The sequence below is a fragment of the Saimiri boliviensis genome, chromosome 2 (assembly GCF_048565385.1).
Source record: "Saimiri boliviensis isolate mSaiBol1 chromosome 2, mSaiBol1.pri, whole genome shotgun sequence".
In the NCBI taxonomy this organism is placed as follows: Eukaryota; Metazoa; Chordata; class Mammalia; order Primates; family Cebidae; genus Saimiri; species Saimiri boliviensis.
This window is the reverse complement of record NC_133450.1, coordinates 102,684,081-102,703,673: the sequence shown is the minus strand read 5'-3', so window position 1 is coordinate 102,703,673 and position 19,593 is coordinate 102,684,081. Positions and strand designations below refer to the sequence as shown.

The window sequence follows — 19,593 nt, the reverse complement described above, 5'->3', positions numbered from 1 at the left end:
AGACAAGAGAGCTTGCGCAGGGAATCTCCCCTTTCTAAAACCATCAGATCTTGTGAGACTTATTCATCATCACATGTGATTAATAACATGGGAAAGACCCATCTCCATGATTCAATTACCTCCCAAGATATGTGGAAATTGTTGGGGTTACAATTCAAGGTGAGATTTGAGTGGGGACACAGCCAAACCATATAAATTAAAGACCCCGATTTGATCATTACATAATGTAATGATAAAAATGCTCTCATTACAGCCTATAAATATTTACAATTATATAATTAAAATTTGCCTTGTTAAATATTTTTAAAACATTGACTTTTAATACTGTAATCTTTTTAAGACTGTAATCCATTTGCATTTAACACTGTCTTTTTGAATACATATTATAAAGTTTCTAAAAAGCAAAATAGTTTTGTGATTGAGGTTTGTCTTATCACATAATCATTTTATTTGTTCTTCAGAAACTTTATTACACATGTTTAAAAATCACATTTAAATTGCATACACACACAAAAAATCCTTTCCAGCTCCAATTTGCACTCATTGTAGTGTGGCTGTCAAAGTAGTTTCTGTTTTCTTCAGCAAGAAATCAGTAAATCATGGTGTTACTCTTACTCTTAAAAAAAAAAAAAAAAAAAAAAAAAAAACACCTCATAATACTCAGAGCTACCAGATGTTTAGGTTGAATCACTGTGAATTAGAATTTTCCAACTTAATAGAATAAATGTAAGAAACAAACCTATTAAGTGTAGATATTTATCTATGGTTACTTTCCATCAAGCTCAGTATAGGAATTATGATGAATTATGGAACACAATTTTAACCTATCATTTATATGAAACTACTTTTGTTATTACTATTACTAGGGACTACTATCAATATACTTTATTATTTAACATATAAAGATTTATACTCCTAAAGTTTATGTTTTATATGAATGCCAAGTGCTCATTAAATGTCCAGTGGATGTCAAAATTTGGGGAAATACTCATCTGCAAGACTGATACCATTATGAATGGACCCCAGACTCCAGAATGCTTTCTGGAGGATTCTCTCTAATAGCCATATTTTGCTTATACATGAAAAGTCAACTCAAATGCCCCTTCACTCTTCTATTCTTTCTTGACCATATTTACGAAAGCTTTTATGACTGTATAGACTGTACAGAACATTGATGTGTATACCCCTTTCAGGTTTTTAGATCAGTTTAATAAAACAAGTGCTTATTAGGTACAAGTAATTTCCTAAAGATTATCCTTCATTTATTTCTATACAAAAAAAAAGAGGGCTAGCTGGCATACCAGGAAATTGTCAAAGAGGAGGAGGATGGTTTAAAAGCTGAATCCCTAGATGCAGTGTATATTGCACTTTATATGTGCGTACTGTTTCTGCTTCTGGAGCCTGACCCAAAGTCCACAGGGCAGTCACTTGGAAAGAAAAGATGAACATGAAGCAGTGGAGAGGCAGAGTTAAACAGAGCCTGTATGAGTTGCAATCTCTATTGACCTCTCATTTTAGTGATGAGATTGAGTTGCAGGAGAAGCGGGGATCCTTCATTATGTGGTTAAATACACAATGGCCTAGGAGTCAGGGAAGCTGAAAAACAGGCAGGAGTGGAGAGGGCTGCTGCTGCTGCTTCATACCAGCAAAGGTAGGCTATGAGGTCTAAGACAATGTCTATGAATTGAAGTGTATTCTGACCCTACATTAATCTTCGGAGAATAAACGTGGCTTTACTTCTTCTTTCCAAAAACTTATGGAATTATCTAATGCAGCCAATCATCTATGGGAAAAAGGGATTCTGGGAAACTTAGTTCCAACTTGCTTAAGTTGGTAGAGTACAAAGCCACCACAGAAAGAACCACTGCAGAATCAGAGCTAGTGAAATTTTCTGAGCTACTACCGAGAGTCTCTCTGGAGAAGAACCCTGTCTGAGAAGGTGCAGTCGTATCCACTTTAATTCTGGTTGGTACGTAAATACTGGATGCACTGTGGTAATTGAATAGTCAGGGACCTTTTGAGCTGTTTTGCTAGATGTTTCCTTAGAACCAGGGCCCAGTAAATATGATAGAACTGCATGGGACATAATGGTTCATGAAGCAGAGGAACCTCAAAAGTCATTGGATAAGGATCTTTTTTTCGAAGCTGTTTGGTTTAAAAGTTAGAAGAATATATTTAGGTGTCAGGAGGTTTTAATCCTTTCTCTTCCACATACTAGCTCTATGATCCTGGGCAAAACATTGAACCACTCACTGATTTGTTCAGTATCTGGATTTATCATGTGTAAAACGGGAATAAGGATGGCTTGATAAAGTTTCTGTGAGCACAGATAAATGCTCTTTTTAAAGCACTTAGAACAGTTTTTGACACACACTAAAAATCCAATACATAGTAGGCATTTTTCATTGTGTTCCTATTGTAATAGTAAACTAGTTTGCATAAAAAGGGATTAAAGAATGAGAACACGCAGAGCATGACAAATTTTAAAATTAGGTAGTATAAGTTTTCTCTGGGTTTAGCACAAGGGCACCAGATGTCTGGCATGGTGGGAATGAAGGAAATTTAGTTGTGTTTTAGTGGTTCAATCTAAGGTTAAAGGCATGTGATTTCCTTAGTACCTACTTTGGCTAAGTTTGCAGGATGCTAACCAGGCCAAATTATCAATTCCACATTTTGTTTATTTGTTTCTTTTTTTGTCTGTTTTTCTTCACAACCATTAGATTAAGAGGGATTTTCGTATTCTATACATAGCAGGTATTTTTCATTGTGCGGATTCTTATATTCTATCTATAACTTTTAATGAGAAACAGTGACATCCTCTCTCTTGAGGTAACTACACTGGGCCTACAGTAATTCACATATTGAGAACAAAACAGTTAAGAAAAAAGTGTCAGTTAACTCAGTAGACCCTCACATCCATGCAAGTATTTCATTTTCTTTCTCAAGTTTGAGTTATGAGTACAAATTTGAGTTATGAGTACAGTTTGAGTTATGAGTACAGTTTGAGTTATGAGTACAGTTTGAGTTATGAGTACAAATGGCATGAGGGTGTAGAGAAGCCTACTTAATGGTGAGGTGAAGAACGCTGATACAGAAGCTATTCATCTGAGTTCTTACAGACTAGTTGCTACACTATAGGTAAAAGATGGTAGAAGCAGAAAGACAATTCTACAAGCTGGAGAGGCAGAAGCATTAGAAAAGATAGGAGGTAAACAGTACAGGAAACATGTAATTCTTAGGTACTGTCAGTGATTAGATAAGTGTCAAGTGACTGAGTCTTCACAAGACTCAAGTGTCAGAGTTTGGCACTTGAGTGACTATAAGAAGGCTGGGAAACTTAAAGTTGCCATGAGTAAAGATGAGTAGGTACAGAGTGCTCAGACCAACCCTGGAGATCATCTCAAAGGATCATGGAGACAGACTGAACCTCTGGGCAGATGCCATTGAGAGTAATCAATGAGAAGACAATGATTAGTAATTATAAATAAATGACTTCTTCCAACACCATTTTCTCTACATGGAGCCCAACAAATTAGGGGAAAGCATGAGAGAATTGCTAGGAATTCTGAATTAGTGAGGAGTAAGCTTCAAATTGCTGGGTTTACTTAGAATTGACTACAATTTTGTCATCTGCCTTTTGGCCTAACAGAGTCTCCTAATAGAGATACAACAAATATTACATGAGCCCAAGATACATGCTCGACTTTTTAGTCACTGGGGAGACATCCATGAAGAAAACAAACAAAAATCATTATATTCCGTGAAATTAAGTAAATATGTAGAAATACAAATAATACATGAGATAGATACTTACAAACTTGTATATTTAGAGAAATATTTAGTGATTGTGGTTTTAGTTGAAATATAAAGAAAACATACATTACCTTTATGTCTATAAAAATTGTATTTATGCAAACTTTCATTTTGTAAAGTTAACATACACTAAGTGTTCAAAATCCATGAAAGTATTGACATAATTTTAAATGCTATTGGATTATAGAGGAGAAAGGGCTTCTGACAAAATACATCATAGTTCGGGCAATAATTATTTATTTGTATCTAAAGGGCAGACGGGATTTAGTTGGGCAAAGAAGAGAAAGGAGAGGCATCTGTTCAGCAAGGCAGGCACAAAGGGCAGACACAAGAGTTCAAAGCAGGTAATTTGACTAGAAGAGAGGATTCATGAAGGGAATTTACCTGAAAAACCACATTAAATGGGATTTGAAAAGATCTCAATGTGAATTGAATGATGGGCTTCTGGATCTTCATCGTTTCCCCTAGTTTGGATATACATATGTTTCTTTTCTGTATCTTTTTAGATGACTTATTTAAAATGCTAATTAAATGGATTATAACATTGACATATGTGCTTGAATAAAATTCATTTTTTCAATATCTGATGAAATTTCATTAGCAAGCTGCACTAAAATTATTTTACTATTTTTTTAACTTAAAAATTAAATTTCTATACAAACAAGTAAACATGCATCAGATCAGGTTCTTTACTAAATTAGTTAATAATTTCTTATTGTTGTAAAGTCACAAATTAACTCCCCTACCCACTCTGCTCCAATAGATAAATACATCAAAAATATCATTAGATTACAAATTCCAAAATGCCATTATGTCTATATACTGAGATTCACATTTTCTGGATTTATTTTTCCACCACTTAAACCGTGGATCATTGCTATCATGTGTGGGAGTGTTTGTTCAATTCCTCTTGCTGATGTGTCACCAAGGACTCTTTCTCTTCTAGTTTCGCCTTTTGAACCTGTAGGGAGGAAGCCTTATGCTCAATTATTTTCTTATCTGTTCTGTTCTGCTTAATTCTTTTCTAAGGATATCAATGGTTTCTTCCTTACCTTCCCTTTCCTTTTGTAAAGTTTTCATCTTTTCTTCTTGTACTTTTGTTTTTTGATGTAAGTTTGCTAGTTTACATTCTCTGTCTGCTAGCTATTTTGTACCTTTTTTCTCTGTTCTTCTTTCTCTATTCCTGGGCAATACTCTTCATTTTGTTCCTTGAGTGACTTACTCAACTTTTTCACTGTCTCTGTTTGTTTGTTCAGAGAATCATATGTGATCTATAAGTCTTTGTTCTTCTTTTCAGTACTTTCATTTCTCTGAAGAATTTCCATATAGGATTTTGTCAGTATTTCATGCTCTTCAGCCACAGACTCTAACTTCCTATTATGATCCTGTTAAGATGCTCTTTCTGATTCAAATGGTTGTGCCTTCAACAACACACTAAGCTCTTCATTTTTTCTTTCAGCTTCTCTCAACATGCTAGCAAGTGTCTGTGGCTCTGTTTCAGCTTGAGTTAAAGGAACACTAATAATGTCTGAGTATCAGTTTTATACAACCTAAATTCTATAGGCAGAGAACTACTAAAAAAAAATACCAGCTAATTAAGTAGTACATTTCTCATGTATCTAGCCTATGTGGTGTGTAACTTTTATGCATAACTTTTATAATAAAATTTTAAATATGAAACAAAATGTTAATGCTATTTAAATATAGATGAGAATTTATTTTAATGAATAATTATGCAAATAAAACAAAGACAGGAAACATCATAAAAGTTTTAGGACTAAATCAACCTGATCGTTTCAATTTGGGTTTCAGTTCTTTTGAGTGTTATTTTTCTTATCTATAAAATGGGTATAATAATGTGTGATTCTTTGTATTGTTTGAGATACTAGACAACAAAATACATCCTTTTATCCTAGCTCAGCTATTTCTCTATTTGTGGCTATAGATCATGAAATAATACTTTGATATGACAAACATTCAAGTTCAATTTTTAAAGTAGTTTCTCCTGCTTGAAGGCAGGAAGTTGACTTAGATCGCTTATGGATCATATGATTTTACTTTAAAATATTTTGTAAAATAGTTACATTATCATGTATGACACCGATTTTATTTTCTTAACACTTTTGGGCCCCAGGATATCTCAAGAGACTATTATTCAAATACGATAATAATTCAAGGAAAGTTTAACAAAATTTATAAAGTTGTTTTTCTATATTTGAAAGAGTAAGAAGAAATAATAGCCTTTCGACATTTCTTTTTAATTCTAGAATTTTGGTCTTATGAAAATGGGTCTCCAGAAATTGTGCTATCACCTAAAGAGTAAAATTTATTTCTGTATTCTGTCTATAGAAAAGAAAATTAACATCTAATAGATTTATTTAGAATAATAACCATGCATTTCTCGAGCTGTAACTGTGAACAAGGAACCATGCTTGTTTCTACTAGGATAGAGAATGAAACAGAAATATTCTCTAACAAATGGTCATCCAAGTGTCTACATTTGTTAAAAAAAAAAAAAAAGATGTTTCAAATCCATCAACTAATGGGTTCAAACTCATCTATTTACTTCATGTTGCAGTAATAAATTTGAGTATTCAGTAATTGATGAATTAAATCATTTAAGTCTCTAAAATAGAGGGAACTCAATTATTTGTAAAGACACATTAATTGAAATCTTAATTTTCTTCACTTGAATTTATTAAAATAAGTATTTACTGAAAGCAAATGTATATTTTAATAAATTGACTTTCTCTTTTTAATAATTGATAATAAACTGATAAATGGCTGATTTTATATGTATCTTCAGTTCAAAAGGCAGTTGTCTTAGTGAGCTTTAAAGTGGCACAATAATTACTTTAAAATTATTACAAATATTCTGGTTATGACTGAATTTTATAGTGTATCATCCTAACTTTATTATAAATGATACTAATTTTATATTAAAAATTATAGTCTTAACAGTGATTTTCTTTTCCACATATTACTGTTAAGTCAGTAATATTGTCATTAAACTCTTGACATTAATGAAAAAATGTAATCATCTTCATAAGAAGAAAAAAGTAGTGTGAGTTATACAGTCCTAGGTGTTGGACTCTAGAAAGTTTTGTTTTCTTTTTAATTTTTAACTGAAGTACTACACAGACTCCCTAAAACTAGTTTCCACACAGCTAATAACATCAGACATTCTCCTGCTTCATACTTTCATGCCTTTCCATCACACTTAGAATGAAATTTATAGTTTTTATCATGGACTCCAAAGCTGAGTAGAATTTCCCTCTGACTCTCTTCAACCTCACCTCTTCCTTTCTCTGTCTTACTAAGTTCCAGCCATGCTGACTTCTCTTTTCTTTCTTGAACATCCCAAACTTCTCTCCTCTTTCAACCATTGCACTGAACATTTCTTTCCCCAAGGTTTTGTGTTTGTCTGGCTCTTATTATTTAGGTCCAATTGAAATATCCCCTCAACCCAAGCCCAGTGTAAAGCAGACCCCTTACCTCACAGTCACTCAAATGTTATCTGATTTTATTTTTGTTTTGTGCTTGCCCTTACCTGAAATAATCTAATTCATTTACTTGTTACTTGGTTCTCACAAGGATATGCCTTGTATGAGAACAAGCACCATTTCTCTCATCACCACTCTATTCTCAATATCTAAGAAGGGCAGATAGTCAGTTTTCAAATAATATGAATTAGTAACTGCAAAGCCTTTGAGATATCTTAGTTCTCTGCAATCTGGAGCTTAAGAAAAGATATATAACTAGAGTGAACATTTGGACTGGGGATCAATGAGTTAAATGAAACCATGAGCTCCATTCCCTTTTAATGTGATTCTCACTAGGCTCTTTTGGTCAATGCAATCAAAATTGTTAAATAGTTGCATGTGTTTTTTTCAGGATTTTATGGTAATATAAGGAAAAATTAAACCAAATCAATAATGCCCAGCCTAGGTTTCTGAATCCACATTAGAAGAAAAGTGGTCTTTCAGTCATGTTGCCCATAGACATGAACACACTCTTCTGGGTGCCCTAATGAGTTATTTACCTTCTGTGGTGTTGGGGCTCCTGAACTGTGTTGTTCTTCAAACAGCTCTGCAACTCCTGTTTGTACAGAGGCTTCCGTCGCTGCTCCTGCTAAGTCACTGACTCCTAGCACTGCAGGCACAAACTCGTCTGTGCTAAGTCACAGTTGTGCATGTCTAAGGAGTCACCGCCACGTTCTGTAGCCCTCTATGTGGGCCAGAGCACTGAGAATAGGAGAAAGCCCTCACCCCTTCTTTGGGGAAGGTAACTTCTGTTGCCAGTTTCCCAGACAGAGCTGCTTAGGCTCTCAGCATCTCACGGGATTTTCTTTCATTATGGGACTTGTTTTCAATATTATAATAATGTGCATTTTAAAATTTGTTAGCTCTTTTAGTTTTTGGTTATAGTCAGTGTCTCTGAATGATTCAGACATAAACCCGTGAAGGCTGTGCCAGATGTTACAATAGCTTGAGGGAGACAGCATGTTATTCTCAGAATCCTGTCTCCCCTCTGTCTCTAAGCTAAATTTGGTGGTGGTTTATTTTCCTTCCTTTGACTTTCATCCAACTAGACCCCATGCAGTCATACCCATCCTAGAACTCTGACATGATCAATTTCTTAAGCACAAGACAATGATGAATCCTGAGCTAATGACTGCTTGGTTTCAAGTTAAGATTGCTGCTGTATAAAACTGTCTGATTTGGTCAAAACAGAAAGAGTGTGTTTGTGATTCACTGAAATCCACTTAAATGTCCTTGTAAAATTTATAAATATTTTTCATCTTGATAAGGACCTTGCCCTTAGGGCTGTTTTGAGACAAACATCCAATCATTAAACATATTAATAAAATATTTAAGATATAGTTAATATCATAAATAAAATATACAAAATATGTCACAGTTTTAGTCTTCCTTAAATTGGATCTTATTCTGACAGTGGAAGTTCTTTTCCAAAGTAAAGATACTGTAGGCTGACTTTGTAACTTTCTAGTCACAAGAACTTGAACAAACTCCCTTAATTGCACTCATAACTAATGTAAGATTTTCTGCTTAAATATCACAAAGCTGTATTGAAATTTAAATAAAAAGAATTTTAAACATTTTTCTATTTTTTAAAGAACAGTGCAAATGTTTGTCAACCGTTCTTATCTTTCGACATGAAATTAATTACTAAGACTGTTTATCTTATAGATGGGTTACATACATTTCTCAGAGAGCTCTGGTGAGGATTCTACGGCAGAGAAGGGATCAAGAGGAAACAGTGCCATTATTGATTAGTGCTGTCTAACACATAGAAGCAGCCAAGAAGGGTGAAGAAAGGTCCTGTCAATCTGAATAGCATGATGAGAGTGGCATATGCTACCATCAGTGTCCTGTGTTACTCTGGGGAATATCTCAGTAACTAGCAAGGATAATGTAACAGCAAGGAAGAAGGAAGAAAGGTCCTGGCAATCTTAATAGCATGATGAGAGTGACATATGCTACCAACAAAGTGTCCCGGATTACTCTGGGGAATATCTTAGTAACTAGCAAGGATATGGGAGTAAACCAGATTGTTACCAAAGAAAATCTTTAAAGGACTTTATTGTCTCGAAATCATAAGCTCCTTTCCATGTAATTCAGGACAAGTCATGGCCCAATTCAAATTCAGTTTCCCAAGGCTTATTCATTGAAATATCACAACTATCCTTTCTCAGGAAATTCTTCCTATCTTTCTTATTTATTTATTTATTTATATTTATTTATTATACTTTGAGTTTCAGGGTACATGTACAGATGGTATAGGTTTGTTATATAGGTATACACGTTTCATGGTCGTGGTTTGCTGCATCCATCATCCCGTCATCTGCATTAGGTATTTCTCCTAATGCTATCCCTTCCCATCCCCCACCTCCTGCTTTTCCTCCCCTAGCCGCCCACCCTCCATGTCCCAGTGTGTGATGTTTCCCTTCCTGTGTCCATGTGTTCTCATTGCTCAACACCTACTTAGGAATGTGAACATACGGTGTCTGGTTTTCTGGTCTTTTGTCAGTTTGCTGAGAATGATGATTTCCGGCTTTATCCATGTCCCTACATAGGACATGAACTCGCCCTTTTTTATAGTTGTATATTCCATGGTGTATATGTGCCACATTTTCTTTATCCAGTCTATTATCGATGGGCATTTGGGTTGGTTCCAAGTCTTTACTACTGTGAACAGTGCCGTAGTAAACATACATATGGATGTATCTTTATAATAGAATAATTTATAATCCTTTGGGTATATACCCAGTAATGGGATTGCTGGGTCAAATGGAATTTCTATTTCTAAATCCTTGGGGAATTACCACCCTGTCTTCCACAATGGTTGAACTAATTTACACTCCCACCAACAGTGTAAAAGTGTTCCTATTTCTCCACATCCTCTCCAGCATCCGTTGTCTCCAGATTTTTTAATGATTGCCGCTCTAACTGATGTGAGGTGGTATCTCAATGTGGTTTTGATTTGCATTTCTCTAATGAACACTGATGATGGGCTTTTTTTCTTTTTTCTTTCTTTCTTTTTTCTTTTTTTTCTTTTCTTTTTGCTGCATAAATGTCTTCTTTTGAGAAATGTCTGTTCATATCCTTTGCCCACTTTTTGATGGGGTTGTTTGTTTTTATTCCCGTAAATTTGTTTAAGTTCTTTGTAGATTCTGGATATTATCCCTTTATCAGATAGGTAGATTGCAAATTTTTTTCTCATATATTCATTGCTGGTTCACTCTAATAATAATTTATTTTGCTACGCAGAAGCTTTTTAGTTTAATTAGATCTGATTTGTCTGTTTTGGCTTTTTTGCCATTTCTTTTGGTGTTTTAGTCATGAAGTCCTTGCCCATGCCTATGTCGTGAATGGTATTGCCTAGGTTTTCTTCTAGGGTTTTTATGGTAATAGGTCTTATGTTTAAATCTTTAGTTCATCTGAAGTTAATTTTTATATAAAGTCTAAGGAAGGAATCCAGTTTCAGCTTTCTGCAACTTCAGAAGTTGGGTAATTCTTCCTATGTTGATATTAGTCCTCACAGCAAAGAAGGTACAAAAGGAAACTATGGATGATATATCTCTGTGCAAATAATTTTCTTGCAACTGATACTCAGATGTAGATTTTAAGGAACTCTTTAGCATTCAACTATGAAACCCTCCATGACCTATGTTGTGTTTATCACTGGGAAAGTAGGCACATTTTTTCTTCCATAATGTCTCTCTTTCTTTCTTTCTTTCTTTTTTTTTTCTACTTTAGTGCGAAAGTTCTCAAGGGGAGGGGAGTACAATTTTCCACATTAGAAAAAGTCTGAAGACATTCTTGATTGTCATAACTTGAGGGGAGGTGAGAAAGTTAATGCTGCTAGCATCTAGTTAGTAGAGATTAGCAATGCTGCTAAACATTCTATGATGCACAGGACAGTCTCTCAAAACAAAAAATTATCAAACTCTAAATGTTAATGTTGTGAAGGTTACGAAACCTTACTTGAGAAGAAAGTGTGCCATCACAGCATAATTCTTAGAATTCTGCTTAGAATTCTCTTCCATTCCTCAATTAGTGGAAAATAGGGGTTTGGGGAAGAAGTCATTTATGCAGACCAGCCACATATAATCATTCTTGTCTTAAGAATACTGGAAGAAGAGTAGTAAATGTAAAGTTACCTGTCTGAAATAATCTCTAGATTTACTTTGTACTGGATTTCATTGTGTGGAATATCAGACCTCTCTATAAATATGACAGCTTCAATAAATGCAAAGCACATGGCATATACAATGATAGGCTATTTTCCTTCCATAATATCTATGAATCGTCATGACTCTTAATTCCACTGTAATATTAGATGATAGAAAACTTAAATATATTTTAACTTATAACAACCTGACTCTTGCCATTCTTCAAATTATTCTCTGTATATGGTTCTATAGTTATTTGCAAGTCAACCTTAGTGACTTCTCATTACTGCATAGTTAAAAATAAAAAGTGCTATAAGCGTTTATGAATATCTTTTCATTCTAATTCCATGTGATAATTAAAATGTAATGAAAAACATTTATCTTTTCTCAAATCACTTTGACATCTTAATTCAAGAAAATGATTTTATAACATCTCTTTTTCTAAGTAAGGCTAATAGCCTAACAGTCTTTTCACCAGGAACCAAAATAAACATGATAATATTAGAGTATTCAAGTTTATTTTCAATTAAAATATACAAGTGTATAACTGTAAAAAAAATTAAACGAGATATTATTTATTTTGTGATTTACCTTTTTAATTGTTTCATTTCTTTGAAATAAATCAGGTAAGAAATAAAATGTGCTTATTGTCCTCTTTAATTTTTTTTTTCTTTTCTACAAAGTTACAGCTCACTTTTATCATGTAGAGTTAACTGCATGGTTCTTTTCATATATCACGATGAAAATAGTGACAGGCTCAATGTCTTTCATTTGTCCCTGATTATTCTTTGTCTTTTTCACTAAATTATGTCTGTAGTAAATACTGAGTTGTTTTTATAAGTCAGAATCTGATACGTTTTTATGGGATATTTGCTATTTAAATACTGGTATATTGAAGCCTTCCATGGATTTTCTTTTTTCCTTCTAAAAAGAAAAAAAATGGAATACATGTGCAGAATGTACACGTTTGTTACATAGGTATACACGTGCCATGGTGGTTTGCTGCACCCATTGACCTGTCCTCTAAGTCCCCTTTCCTCACTGCCACCCCTCAACAGGCCCTAGTGTATGTCGTTCCCCTCTCTGTGTCCATGTATTCTCATCATTCGACTCCCACTTACGAGCCAGAACATGCAGTGTTTGGTTTTTTGTTCCTGTGTTAATTTGCTGAGGATGATTGCTTCCAACTTCATCTTTCCCTGCAAAGACATGATCGCATTCCTTTTTATGGCTGCATAGTATTCCATGGTGTATATGTACCAAATTTCCTTTATCCAGTTTATTATAAATGGACATTTTGTCTTTGCTATTGTAAATAGTGCCACAATAAACATATGTGTGCATGTGTCTTTATAACAGAATGATTTATATTCCTTTGGGTATATACCCAGTAATGGAATTGCTGGGTCAAATGGTGTTTCTTGTTCCAGATCCTTGAGGAATTGCCCATACTGTATTCTACAATGGTTGAACTAATTTACATTCCCACCAACAGTGTAAAAGCATTCCTATTTCTCTATAGCCTTGCAAGTGTCTGTTGTTTCTTGACTTTTTAATAATGGCCATTCTGACTGCCATGAGATGGATATCATTGTGATTTTGTTTACGTTTTTCTGATGATCAGTGATGTTGAACTCCTTTTCGTGTGTTTGTTGGCCACATAAATGTTTTCTTTTGAGGAGTATCTATTTATATATATCCTTTACCCACTTTTTGATGGGGTTGTTTCTCATAAATATGTTTAAGTTCCTTATAAATCCTGGATATTAGACCTTTGTCATATGGATAGATTGCAAAAAATTCTCTCCCATTCGGTACATTGCCTATTCATTCTTATGATAGTTTTTTTTCAGTAGTTTTGTTTGTTTGGTTGGTTGGTTTTTTTGTTTTGCTTTGTTTTGTTTTGTTTTTGCTGTGCAGAATTAGTTTAATTAGATCTCATTTGTCAGTTTTGGCTTTTGATGCAATTGCTTTTGGTGATTTTGTCATGAAATCTTTGCCCATGCCTATGTCCTGAATGGTGTTTCCAAGATTTTCTTCCAGGGTTTTTATGGTTTTGGGTTTTACATTTAAGTCTTTAATCCATTTTGAGTTAATTTTTGTGTGAGGTATAAGGAAGGGGTCCAGTTTCAGTTTTCTGCATATGGCTAGCCAATTTTCCCAGCACCATTTACTGAATAGGAGATTCTTTCCCCATTGCTTGTTTTTGTCAAGTTCATCAAAGACCAGATGGTTGTACATGTATGGTGTTATTTCTGAAAACTCTGTTCTGCTCCATTGGTCTGTATGTCTGTTTTGATACCAGTACCGCCAGTACCATGCTGTTTCAGTTATCATAGCCTTGTAGTTTAGTTTGAAGTCAGATAGCATGATGCCTCTAGCTTTGTTCTTTTTGCTTAGGATTGTCTTGGCTATACAGGGTCTTCTTTGATTCCATTAAAAAATACACCTCAATAAATGCAGAAAAGGCCTTTCATAAAAGTCAATGTCCCTTCATGTTAAAAACTCTCAATAAACTAGGAATTGATGAAACATATCTCAAAATAATAAGAGCTATTTATGACTAACCGACAGCCAATATCATGTTGAATGGGAAAAGCCAGAAGCATTCCCTTAGAAAACCAGTACAAACAACAATGCCCTCTGTCAGCAGTCCTATTCAACATAGTATTGGAAGTTCTGACCAGGACATTCAGGCAAGAGAAAGAAATGAAGCGTATTCACGAGAAGAAGGCAAATTGTCTCTGTTTGCAGATGACATGATTTTATATTTATAAAACCCCATTGTCTCAGCCCAAAAACTCTTTAGCTGATAAACAACTTCTGCAAAGTCTCAGGATACAAAAGCAATGAGCAAAAATCACAAGCATCTTTTTTACACCAGCAATAGGCAAGCAGGGAGCCAAATCATGAATCAACTCCCATTCACAATCAATCACTACAAAGAGAATAACATACCTAGGAATACAGCTAACAAGGGATGTGAGGGACCTCTTCAAAGAGAACTACAAACCACTACTCAAGGAAATAAGAGAGGACACAAACAAATGGAATTCCGCTAACTTAACTTCTCTGCATTGGAATAGAACATACTCCATAGCTCATTGTAGTTTTTTATTACCCATCTTCTGAAGCCTGCTGCTGTGATTTCATCCATCTGATGCTCCGTTCAGTTCTGCACCCTTGGTGGAGAGCCACTGTGCTCATTTAGATAGGAGGTGCTCTGGCCTTTTGGGTTTTCTTCCTTTTTTTTTTCATTTATTCTTTCTCATTTTCATGAGTTTTCCAGTTTTAGTCTTTGAAGCTACTGACCCTTTGATAGGGCTTTTGTGAGGGCCTCTTTGTTGTTGTTATTGATGCTGTTGTTATTGCTTTCTGCTTGTTTTTCTTTCAATATTCAGGTCCCTCTTTTGTAGGTTTCCGGTTTGCTGGGAGTTCACTTCAGGACCTATTTAACTGATTTGTCCTTGTACCTGGAGTGTCACTCAAGGAGACTGGAGAGAAGCAAAGACTGGTGCCTGCTTCTTCTTCCGGAACCTTTGAGCTCAAGGGGCGCCAACCTGATGCCAGTAGGATACTCCTGTGTAGGGTGTCTAACAACCCCTATTGGAGGGTCTCACTCAGTTTGGTGGCACAGGGAGCAGGACCCATGTAACAAAGCACACTTTGTCCCTGGATGGAGAGGGTGTGTTTTGCTGTGGGGAAACCCTCTCACTGGGCTGCCCAGATTTCTCAGAACTACCAGGAGGAGAGGCTAAGTCTGCTGGTCTGCAGAGACTGTGTCCACCCCTCCCACTACGGGCTCAGACCCAGGGAAATTCAAATTCTGTCCCTGAGCCTCTAGCGGGAGTTTTTGGAGTTTTCTATGGGGAAGCCCCACACACTGAGGAAAGATGCGTCAGAGTTAGGCCTGATGAGGCACTCTGGCCACAGATTGCCACAGCTGGTGTGTTGGGCTCTAGGGACAAGTCTTGGGACAAAGCTTTCTAGCCTTCCTGGCTCTAGCAGGGAAATAGCACAGCCTGGAGCTATAGAAATGAGTGTCACTCTTCCCTCACCCAAGGAGCTTAGTATGTCAGGCAGTTGTCAGTCACAGGGCTGGCTGCTGCCCCTCCCACAAGGAGCTCAAACACCTTAGACAGCAGGTAGTCCCAGCCAATGCTCCTTCAATTGATTTTCTATTACATACCTACAACCATTTAAAAAATATGCTGTCAATGAAAAAATTGTTTTGTTTGATGATTGAGGAGCCTAGAGAATTCCAAGAACATTTCAGGGATTCACTAATTCAAACTTACATATTGGTAAGAAATCCATTAAAGGACAAAATCATCCATAGATTTTAATAGCTTTATAATAACCTTAAGCTAGATCACATGGTTATGTACACTTTCTACATTCTACATTATCCTGCTAAACTTTCAGCCACTGTTTAGTAATTATACCTTACCTCTAGTTTCCAGTAAGACTTTCTTCACTTCCCTTTAAGTCTTTATTGATAGTTGCCTCAAAGTCCAAATTTCATGAATAATTTGTTCAAGGCTCTTTAAGTGCTTGCTAATATTGCCATCAAAGTCCACTGCCCTGTTCCAAAGCAATTTCTTCGTTTTAAGTTTTTGATATGGTAGCATCTTCTTTTGTTACCAAAATCTGTATTTATTCTTTTTTGTTGTGTAACAAATCACCCCCAAAATTAGTGGCTTTAAACAATAAATACTTACTATTTCATGTTTTCCATGGGTGAGGATTTTAGGAATACTTTAGTTGGATGTCTCCTATGAAGTTGCTATCATGGTACTGCTTAGGCTGCAGTCATCTGAAAGTTGAGTGGTGCTGAATGACCTTTGTCCAAATTGGTTCAGCTACATTGCTGTTGGCAGGTGGGCTGAGATCCTGTTATAGGCCCAATAGGTTGCTCGAGTTGCCTCATGGCATGGCAGCTGACTACCCATAGAGTGAGTGATCCAAGTGAGAGAATCTAGGGAATGACATAGCATCACCTGTGCTATGCCCTGTGAGTCATACAGACAAACCCTGAAAAATGTGAGACAGGATTACATAAAAGTGTAAATACGTGAAACAGGAATTTTTGTAGGCAAAATTGGAGGCTGACTACCACATACACTTTTGCAATCCATGTGTTCCTCTGCCCCTGATTGCATGGAACCACTGATTTGCTTTTTATTACTATAAACTACTTTGGACTTTTTAGCATTTTCAGTGAATGAATATGTATCCTTTTGTGTCTGGCTTCTGTCACTCAGCATAATTTTGAAATTTATCTATATTGAAGAGTCTATTAGTCATTTTTTTCTTTTTTATTGCTGTAAGAGTTTCACTGTGCAAATCTTACATATTGTATTTATCTATTTACTTGCTCTTTGATATTTGAGTTTTTACCAGGTTTTAATATTATGAAGAAAGTTTCTATAAATATCTGTGCCTATCACACTTTTTTTTCTTTTTCTTTTTTAATTGCATTTTAGGTTTTGGGGTACATGCGAAGAACATGCAAGATTGTTGCATAGGTACCCACCTGGCAGTGTGATTTGCTGCCTTCCTCCCTATCACCTGCGTTTTCCCCCATGCTATCTCTCCCCAACTCCCACCCCCCGCTGTCCCTCCCCTGTTTACCCCCGACTATCACACATTTTTTTTTTTTTTTTTTTTTTTTGGAGACGGAGTTTTGCTCTTGTTACCCAGGCTGGAGTGCAATGGCGCTATCTCGGCTCACCACAACCTCCGCCTCCTGGGTTCAGGCAATTCTCCTGCTCAGCCTCCTGAGAAGCTGGGATTACAGGCACGTGCCACCATGCCCAGCTAATTTTTTGTATCTTTAGGAGAGATGGGGTTTCACTATGTTGACCAGGATGGTCTTGATCTCTTGACCTCGTGATCCACCCACCTCAGCCTCCCAAAGTGCTGGGCTTGCAGGCATGAGCCACTGTGCCCAGCCCATTACTGTTATTTCTTACCTTGCCTGTTCCAATGGCTAAACATTTTATACCCTGTAAATTAGAAGTTATTTTAGATCTTCTATGTGTGTGAGAGAGGAACATTGCATTAGTATTAAGCATTGCTCTACTATATATTATATTAACTGTCAAATTTTTATTGATGACTTTTATAAGACAGAGATAGTTCCCTTCTATACATAGTTTGCTGGTAACTTTCACCATGAATTGGTGATGAATTTTGTAAAATAATTTTTTCCACCTCTGTTGAATTGATTATGTGATTGTTTGCTTTTATTTTGTTACTTTATGAATTACATTGATTGAATTCTTTGAAAGACTGCTACTTGATTATGATGCATTATGTATTCGTAGATTTCATTTGCTATAAATTTTAAAGATTGTTACATCTATGCTCACAAAGGCTATTATTCCATAATTTTTCATGATTTTATCTTTTTTTTTTACTGCTTTCAAGATTTTATTTGATCTTTGGTTTTCATCACTTAGACTATGATATTTCTAGGTGAGATTTGTTCTTCCTATTTCTCTTATTTGAAGTTTGCTAAGTTATTTAAACTATAAATTGATATTTTTCACCAAATTTAAGATTTTTGTCATTTAAAAAAATATTTACTTCTGAGACTCCACTTTAACAAATGTTCATATTTTTATATTTTCCCATAGATTCCTCTGATTCTGTTCATTCATTATGAATGTATTTTTCTTTATTTCATTGAGCATACTTGTGATAGCTGCTCTAAAGTTCTAGTTTAACAATTCCAATATCTGGATCATCTTGGTGTTGGCCTGTGTTAATTATATTTTCCCCTAAGAAAAGATAACATGCATTGGTTGTTTCAAGAAGTTGTTGTAGGTTTTATCATGGAAATGTTGAATGTCAAATGTGGATTGTTAAATTGCTTCAAAGAGCAGTAGCTTTTTTCTTAAACAGGCAGTTGGTTAGATTCACAATACAAATGGTGTCACACCTGCTTTATCACGTTTGAGTCTTATTTGCAAACTGCTTTGAGACCTGTCTGCATATTCATTGTTCGGGGCTATAGTATACTATGACATATATTGTACATCTAAGGTTAATGATAGACATAACACCCACTCAAGCATCTTGCAGAATAGATACAACATGTTACTTTGTAGTATGATGGAAGCTGGCCCAGGAATTTTCAACTCTGTTCTGAGGATTTCCAAGAGAGAAAAACACTTTGCAACTTTCATGAACCTAAAAGAAAAGCTTATCCTTACAGGAATAGCTTAAACTCCCTTTATGAAAGAATCACCTGGTAACTGATCCAGACTGAATACAGGTGTTAAAAAAGAGAGAAGAATCCCCCAGACTCTAAAAATAGTGTCCAGACAGAGACCTGGTTAGGCATTCATATGGCCCCTATATTTGGTCCCTGTTACTGGCCTGCACCTGCTATTAGTCTTTTAATAGCACTGCTAGAATAAACTGCTGGAACATCATATGGTGTCTAAAGTTCATCTTTGATGTGAGTTGAGCTCAGAGGAACAACTTGTCCCTTGGGCAAGCTAGTTAACTTGGACCACCCAGAGAGCTTCAAACATGACAGAGTCAACCAGCAACTTCAGCAGAGTTTACACATATAACCCAGGGCACTCTTTCTTTGGCTTATTCCTTTCTAGGATCCCTAGCCCCCTCAGTTACCAGCAGGCATGGTCACTTCAGACTCTGTTACCTGGTTAATCACGCTGAAAATAGAGAGGATTTTATAATAAAGTTTCATCCACCTTGTATCATGCCATAATTATTGCATGTCTTCAAGGCAGTCCAAAAAGACAAAAAAAAAATATAGAAACCCAATTATTCTGATTTTTTCCATCATGTTTGGACCCCTTTCCAAAATGAGTTTTAATATTTTCCACTCTCTGGAGCCTTGGCCAGTCTGTGTGTGTGTGTTAAAATGTGAGTTATATTTGTTTTCTGTAGTAAAGTTTTCTTAGAGACATATTTTGCCATACAGGAAGCAGAAGTGCTAATGTTACTTAGCATTTGAGTTTTCAAACTAATAATAAATTTCTGGAAGATAACAAATAAAATATGAGATTGGAAAACAGTGTCTACTTCTCTGTATTGAAAATGTAGAG

General features: G+C 35.5%; 1 long non-coding RNA gene and 1 pseudogene across 5 annotated transcripts in view; one reads left to right on the top strand and one right to left on the bottom strand.

Annotated features, from left to right (window-relative positions):
- The window catches only part of LOC141583629 (uncharacterized), a 766,076-nt gene that overhangs the window by 489,211 nt on the left and 257,272 nt on the right, over positions 1 to 19,593 (top strand). The window lies entirely within an intron of this gene.
- LOC101048971 (protein CIP2A pseudogene) lies at positions 4,574 to 9,100 on the bottom strand (annotated as a pseudogene).